The following is an 8,455-nucleotide window of genomic DNA, read 5'->3' on the forward strand; positions in this document are numbered from 1 at the left end:
AGAATTAGGATGTGCAGATGGGCTGAATTTCAAAATTCCTGTGACAGCTAATGCATTGGTGAGCTGTTGTGTCGACAGAGCAGGAAGACTCTTGGAAGAGCAAAGGCAGGAGCATGTGCATTCTTGTCCATGACAGCTGGTTCTGTGAGAATTGTGCCCTTTAGTTTAGTTTGATTTCTCTTTGGGTTTTTGTCACCTTCTGACTTCAGGTTTTTGTGTTTCCCCCCGTCAATCACAACAAATTCAGGTTTTTATATATTTGAAAAAAATAATCAAAATGCTACCAGAATAGAAGTCATGCTGGCGAGACATTACCAATGTGGAAAACATACCTGATTCAAACGGGAGGGACATTGTTCCCAATTAAGCCTGAGCTTATTGAATCAATACAAAATTAAATGCTGGTATAAAGGTATAAGATTAAATAGCCTTGAAAAGCATTAAATGGAGTGAATGAACCGCATCTTCTGTGAAATCTAATAAATCTTTGTGGGCCCCTGCTGAACACAGGATTTGGTGAGTAACCCTTAGAGACAGCCAGAGAGACTGAGCTGGATCTGTGATCGCTGAAAAGCTCTGATCCGCACTTATGCCCCAGGTGACAGAAGGAACAAAGGGAATAAAGTGAAGTACGGGACAAAATGTTTTAGATTCACAGATTAACTTTGAGAAAATCTTCGTACATGCTTCTCTTGTGCATCATGTTACCTTACTGGATCTAAATTGAAGCATTTCTGTGTCGATTATGCCACTAAAATGGATGCACAGAAAAAAGTGAACACACCACAACACAGCTTTGACACAATTGTTGTTACAGGTGGATATGGGCTGTCTGTGGGTGAGAAATTGGTAAACTTATAAGGGGCACACAGGTGGCCTACACAAAATATCAAGATTATAGTGAGTTTCATCGTAGAGAAAAAATATTCATGCACATTTTCTATGGGCATGCTGCGGGCGACAGGTCATTGCGAACACTTGTACAACATGTTAGGGTAAGTATAGTGGTTATCTGTTTGCAGTGGCGGGCCGTGCATTTCACACCTAGGCCTTCAGTAGTGCTCCATCTGAATCAACCCAACCCTCAATAACTATTTTATGGCTATAAAACTTCTACTGCAGGTACAACTGAGACACACATAAAAAAGCATAAAAAATAACCTGATAAAATTGCAATAATATTTAGGTATATAGCAAAATTTTACTCACCAAAAATCCGGATTATTTGTACACAAAATCCATCCTTTCTATCCTCAAGAAGATTTCAATCACTCTGTCGTGCAGATTATCCGTGCGTTTTAGTTCCATCAAGAAGTCCTTTTCTATCGCCATGGAAGCTAATGCTGAAAGTCGAGCCTGCCCTGACGTATTTCTGGCATAAGTTTTAATTCGCTTCAGGGCTGAGAATGTCCGTTCAACAGAAGCAGTGGACACGGGGCTTGCTAGCTTCGGAGTTGCCCGACCCCTCTTAACAATGTCCAGCTTTTCTTGAAAAGTCCGTCTTGAAAACGGCTTTGACAGTAAGTCTGCAACCAAATCCATTTCTTCTCCTCCTTCAGCCATTGTGGATTGACAAACCAGCTATTAAATTCGATATATTTGCCTGTGCAGGTCGCTACAGATTCAGTTTATCAGGTCTGCCTAGTACACTCTCCGATTATCCAATCACAGCGCGTGAAAATCCTGACGTTTCCGTGGGCCTGCTAGCTGGCCTATCACGTGGTCTCCTCCAGATCTGATTGGTTGAAGCAACAGTTTGGTGGACCATTATTTTATGCTACAGGGCCCGCAAAACTGATTGTGAAGGCCTTCAGGCAGATTTCTTTGACCCTAGCAACAAATGGTGCTGCAATGTGATTGGTTAATGCTTAAATAGGAAAATACACGTCTGGAAGCAGCGCAACCAGGGAGACAGCAATGAAAGGACGAAGACAGAGCATTTGGAATTATAGAATACGTATTCACGGAAATAAATAATAATTAATATCAGTCTGTGATTCAGATATTTTTAGGCCAGCAGAGAAGGCCTTGCAGGCCCTGACGGCCCGCCACTGCCTGTTTGAGATCCAGGAACATCATACAGCTTTTTCTCTTTGTCAACCTCCCCTAAATCCAGCGCACTCTGAAGGGAGCCGGTTCAGAGCTGTTCAAGTGATAAGTGAGCGTTCCTTGCTCGCAGTTGTAGCTACGTTTCTATTACAGATATGCACAAAACTTTAGCGGAATTCTAGTAAAAAAAAGCACAAGTTCCCGATTACATTACATAAATCTTAATTATGCAAATAAACAAACCAACTCACACATATGTCATTCAAAAAATGTTGAAGAATGTAAACAATACTTTGAGTTATGTTGATTCTGTTAAATAACTAGAGTGCATATGGATGACATCACAGCAGTCCTGGGCGTGTGCCGCGCAGCTAAACACACATGGGATCCTGTTCAGCAGTATTAAAAAATAACATTCCAACAGTTGGACCCTTTTTTCTGTTTGACAGCATGACATGATACATTCAAGTTTCTGCCACAAAACTATAGCGCTCATCATAGTCAATCAAAGGAAATGTCGCCGTCCTATTGAAGCCATGGTGCGGCAAGCTTCTTACATGTGGGAGTGGCTACAGTTGAAGCCATTTTGGGAACTCGTGGTTAGTGACTTTACAGAGGAACTGTGGATCCAACAATTCTGCATGACACGCTCAACTTTTGATGAGCTGTGTGATGCTGTGTAAGGCTGGGTTAAAAAAATCGAATAATCAATTTGAATTGATTGAGCTTTAAGGTCAATAATTGATTCATAAAAAATATAGATCGATTTAGCACATACAGGTAAAGTTCGCTAGGTTAATGCTAACGTCTACCGGAATTTCCCACAGGATGGCAAATGCTAATGCTCGGTCAACCTAAACTTAGATTACTAATGTAAATGAACATCTTTATAAACTCACAGGCATGAATTTTCCAAACTCTTTTAAGGAAATGTCTTTTTAAGTGACCATTTGCGGTCTAAAACATTGTTTTTTTTTCCTTATACTGTCTTCTTCTTCTGGAGTAAGGTGTAATGCTGTAGCACAACTGCCACCTAGTGGCCAAACTGAAACACCCTCCAGGAGAAGCAATGTTAAAGTTAATGTTAATGAATATTTTTGTTAGAGCTTCTCCTTTTGAGAATCCATGTAACACTGTGTGCTATTAACAATCTCATTATTTCACTAATACATTTTACAATATTTGAACTGTATATAAACATATTCAAATCATATACTAGATTATTAATGTATTTTTAAACAAATGTGTAAACAGAAATTTGAATTGAATTGAAAAATTGAAAAAAAAAAATTGAATTAAATTGATTCAGGCTCTTGTGAATCGAATCGAATCCTTCCTGGAAATTATAATCAATACCCAGTCCTAATGCTGTCGGGCCTCATGGCCCCTGCTGTGCAGTGCCCGAGAAAGCAACTTCCTACAAAGAAGTGCATTTATTTAGAAAAAAGTGTTTCCATTGCAGTTTTGGTAAATATATAAATTTTCCAAGCGCACAAACTTCTTTTGTTGTTAAATGCAAGTTGTTGTTTTTTTTTTAATTTTTTATTTAAGTGTTTACATTAGGAAGATTTATTTCACAAATACAATTTGCACAGTTTTATAGTCAATGGAAAAAACACAACTAGTGTCATTTGTGTGGGTATCTTACAGGCACATCACATACACACACCATGTGTGAAGTTTTGTGCGTGGTCAGTATGGAGCCAGTATGTGCCTCTTACTAACATCTGGAGTGTGGCGTAAATGCAGTATCACCAGTTTGTCAAATGAGAGCAACATACATTTTCCTTACAAATATTTCACAATACACATATCGCACACATAACAACTCCATGTTCTATTTTCACGTTGTGTTAACCCCTGTACAGCTGCATGTGACTTAGGCTTTAACAATTCATTTATTGTGAGATGGTCAAAGTTTTATTGCCATTTTCAGTTCATTCTTCACAATAAAACATTTAAGTGTTCCTAACTCAACCTCCAAAACTACTTTAATGCAACAAAATGTCATAAAAGAATTCTGACATCTTTTTCTCAGATTTGGTCCTTGTTTTCCCCAAACCCCTATGCAAACTATTTTTGATGCCTAACCCTAACTTAGGAGCCTGTTTTGCATATTTAAACCAAGCAGCAAGTGGAATTTGTGAGTTAGAGATGATCAAAAAGGTGGATGTACAATAAAAATTCAAAGAAAAAAATGGTCAAGTTGTGTTATTAAGCTTCAGCACTATACAGGAATCCAACCCACCATTTAATCTCTATTTGTGTTATGTGGGTGTGGGCTGTCATTTTTTTGCACATTTCTTTTGTCAATGCTCCCATAAACCCCAAAATACACTTCTATTACAGAATTACTAAGAGGAGGGTATGAATGGTAGTGGATCTGGTTAGATTTTTTATGAGTTTGGTTCTGCTCTATAATTCTTTCTTTCTATTCTAGAGCTAATGGTGCAGGTATCCGTAGTCCTCCAGATGGTTTTAAATTGATCTTTGACTCACAGTAACTTGCATCAAGCAATGACATTTCTCATTATAAGCAACATCCTGCATATCACTGGATGAGGCAAACACATGGGAGCCCATGGAAAATCTGCAGCTGTCATGTGCTGTAGTGGAATCCAAATTTTAATCCATAAAAGGGGTGCAGCAAAGCACAAATGAAACTGGATGACAAAGATAGCTGTGTAATTCCGAATAGAAAGAAGGATTAATGACAGTTCCATTGTAAGTATCAGGAATAATTAAAAGAAAGTATCAAATGTACAGAGAAATGCATTTTAATGTAGCCTCTTGGGTACCATTGTTGTGCTGGAAGATCCAGTCATGTTTTGTCCTCAATGTTCTCACTGATGGAAGGAGATTTTAGGAGAACTTACCTAACTGAGCTTTCGAGCTGCACATGCCTTGTGTTTAAGGTGGATTAGTTGTCCTGTCACCTTTGCAGAAAAGCAGCCCCAAAGCATGATGTTTCCACCCCCATGCCTCACACTGAGTATGATGTTCTAGGGTTGCAGCTCGGCACTCTTTACCCTTCATGACTGGGAACCTTCCTTTCCAGGAAGAGTCTGTGGTGCCCCCCTCCCCCCCAGGCTAGCACAAATACCCAATTTCTCCACTTAGCTTAATACTAACTTTGACGATCAGCTAGCGGTGCTCAGCTGCTAGCATGGCCACTCAGCCGCAGATATACCACCGGCAGATATACCATATGCAAATCATATGCACATCTTTGCAAAAGTTCAGATGTTGTTTTTCTTTCTGTGGGCAAAACGCAGACACGACGCCGAGGCCAGATCTAGGATGACATCATGAAAATAGGCGGCTTGGCCTATTTTAGCCTCAGAGATCGTGGCGTCTTACTTCTGGCTAGGAAAAATAATAAAATAAAAATAATTAATATTTCATAAATAATGTGTTCTTTATTATGCTAAAGGTAATTTATTACCATGAATATCAATAAAGTTTACTCTGAAAGACTTAAGAAAAACATGGTATAGGCCCTTTAAGTCTACGTCCTGCCAGCTGGATGTCACCTGCCTTTTGGTCAAAAATGCCCAAGTTGGGTCTGTCCTTCAGGGATAGAGTCCAATAAAGACCCCCTCCACCCCCCAAAAAAATAAATAATTGAAACTCCCCGAACCCTTAATGGCGCCCCCTTTTCTAAGAACCTTTTAAAATCAGAAACACCTACACTCTTGACAACCAACTCTCAGTCACAAAAACGTTCTGCCTACAGGTTCCTTTAATATTGCTTTGCGAGCGCGCACACATAGATGCTGTCATCCGCAGCAGACTGTGCGGCAGGAGTTGGCTCTCTTCTAGCAAAGCTACTAACAGGATAATTAAGGGTGCTCTCTACACTCCAATTAGCAGGCAGTAACAAAGGGAGAGGAAATAACTCAACACTTCCGAGGGAACCAGTAAAAAAACTGGGTGAAACATGTCAAATCAGAGCAAAAGGCTAATGTGGGCAAAGCGAAGGCATCATAAAATACAGGCAGTAAAAAGAAATTAGCCTAGTTTTTAAAGAAAGTCTGCTCTATGCTGCCAAAGCCATAATCTGAGTGTTTGTTTCCAGGAGCTCCGTCTCTCTGCTCCCCTTCCCTCCTTCTCAGCTTGTGTCTTTCGCTTCATGCTTTAAAGGCCTTAGAGGAACACTGATACTATAACAGAGCGGGCCATCCTTTCAGAAACGCCTCCAGAAGGAAATCCAGAGCTCCTCCCTGTTCCTGGTCATTTTTTCCCCTGTTTTCCACCAACATCATGCAGGTGATTGAGATGGGAGAAAATGAGAGGTATTAAACCGCTACGCGGTTAGAGTAACAAACCCAAGTCACTCGCATCCTTCAAAGGCTTGTCTTCTAACAATTATGAGCGCGCCGCTTTAATCGAACGGAGACAGATTTACACCATCAAACATCAGACACCGTGCCATGTCACTTCACACTGCGATTCTATCGACAAATGAGGGTTGCGTTTAAATCGCGCGTCCTGGTTCTTCATTATTCCTCCAAGTTCAGTTGAAAGCCTCTGGAGGTGGGGGAAGAGGTAGACGCACGGGGAGCGACGCTGGAGCACGCAGATAAGAACAAAGACCTGCCACAAAGGTTCATTCCTCGCTCTGCAGGAGACTCACACACTGTAGTGGCTTTGCTGACAGAGGTTAGGACCACCTTGGCAGATTTCCCTCGGGGGCTATTATCACCCGGAAGATAAAATGATTTTCAGACAGAGCTGCTTTCACGCCGAAGCAGAGGGTCTGATACTGAGGAAAGTGATGAAAATAACCCTCATTTTTTGTGTGTGTGTCACTGTCAATCAAGCCTCAAGTCTAATAATAAAATTGTGGTTCTTCGTTATTTTAAGCAAATGTCAAGACACAAAAATATTCATAAACAATATACAAATCTTTATCAGCTGTATTTTTTGTGCTGCTTAGCAATGAAAACATGAAATAATCATTATTTATAGATGAAACATAAATAGTGCTAAAATTGTTTCCATCCAAGCCTTTTGGAGTTAAACAATATTTCCAAAATTCTTCTGAAATTTTTTTTGTAGTTTCAGTCTAAAGTTCATGCAACAAGGCAGTTGAAGGGCTGTCAATTTTATGTGCGGTCACAGCAAAACAATTCATACACCAATTATGTTCTATTATGAAAATCCCATTGCTTTATATTTAACAAAAACGTCACTAAACCAGGTGTCTTCTGTTTATTGTGCATATGCCATTTTATTTTGAAATTTGAGCAGACTTCCTTTTCCTTTGTCCTTGGCTTTCCCTTTATGTCCCACAAAGATATGCTATGTGTGAGACAGACTCTTCTGGGCTGCCTTTCAAAAGTGACATTACGTGTCTGGAAATACTGGACAGATAATCTCTGGCATCACCAATAGGCTATAGGCATAACCTACTACCACATTCAGCACTTGACCGCTCAATCATTTCCGGTTGGGGCAGTGGACCGTTGTTTACATGGAAATAGCGAAATTTTGGAGTTTACAAGATGTTTTTTGGAGCTACCAAGAATGATGTTAGGCGCATTGTTCATCTTTCTTGTGAAATACCCCAAAATAAAATGCTAAACAAATTAAAAATTTTGTGTCATCCTACATGACAAACTTTGAAGGTAGTTTGCTAAGGCTGATGTCACACAGCTCCGTGCACAGAGTCCGTCATGTTCTGAATGGCAAACTAGGATGAGCATATTGACTGGAGTTTTCTCCACAGCTCCACAACATGTGATCAATGGCTTAAATCAGGAATTAACTTTTTAAGTTCAATAAAATATTAAGCTGTTTGTAAATTCAGACTACAACAGAATGGTCGCCTCACAAAAAGAGATTCTAGATAAAGACTTTCAGTGAGAAGTTTTCATACCCACTGTTGTTTTTTTGGAACGTTACTAGAACATTTTACCACACCTTGTGGTCACATGTCTTTGCTAAAGTGTTTCGATGATGACTGATCATTTGCTTGGAGGTTTTTATTGTTTTCCATGCACAATTCCACCTTGTGAGAAATTTTGGTTCAGGCACCGACAGACCACTGTAAAAGGCTCACAGGTGCTGAAGATCGGGTGCCTGATTGTGTCTGATCTTCAGCACCAGGGGGTACCACAAGCACAAAACAAGAGTCAAAGGCAACATCACAACGAAAGGGGGAAAAAAATCCTTTGAGAGGATTTAATACATTTTTCATGCTGCAACCCACATACACAGCTCTACCACCAAGGTTTCCTCAGAAAAGTGGCACTCTTAAAAAAAAAGCGATAAACAGTCATTGTAGAAGTATAAGATGCACTGCCAGCAACGATCAACCAATAGCAAATTTCCTTAGCTTTTCTGCATACTTTGATTTGTAAAGTGTTCCATGTGTTCCCAAATATTTCTTTGCCAAAAAAGT

This window comes from Oryzias melastigma, linkage group LG1, assembly GCF_002922805.2.
Source record: "Oryzias melastigma strain HK-1 linkage group LG1, ASM292280v2, whole genome shotgun sequence".
Classification (NCBI taxonomy): Eukaryota; Metazoa; Chordata; class Actinopteri; order Beloniformes; family Adrianichthyidae; genus Oryzias; species Oryzias melastigma.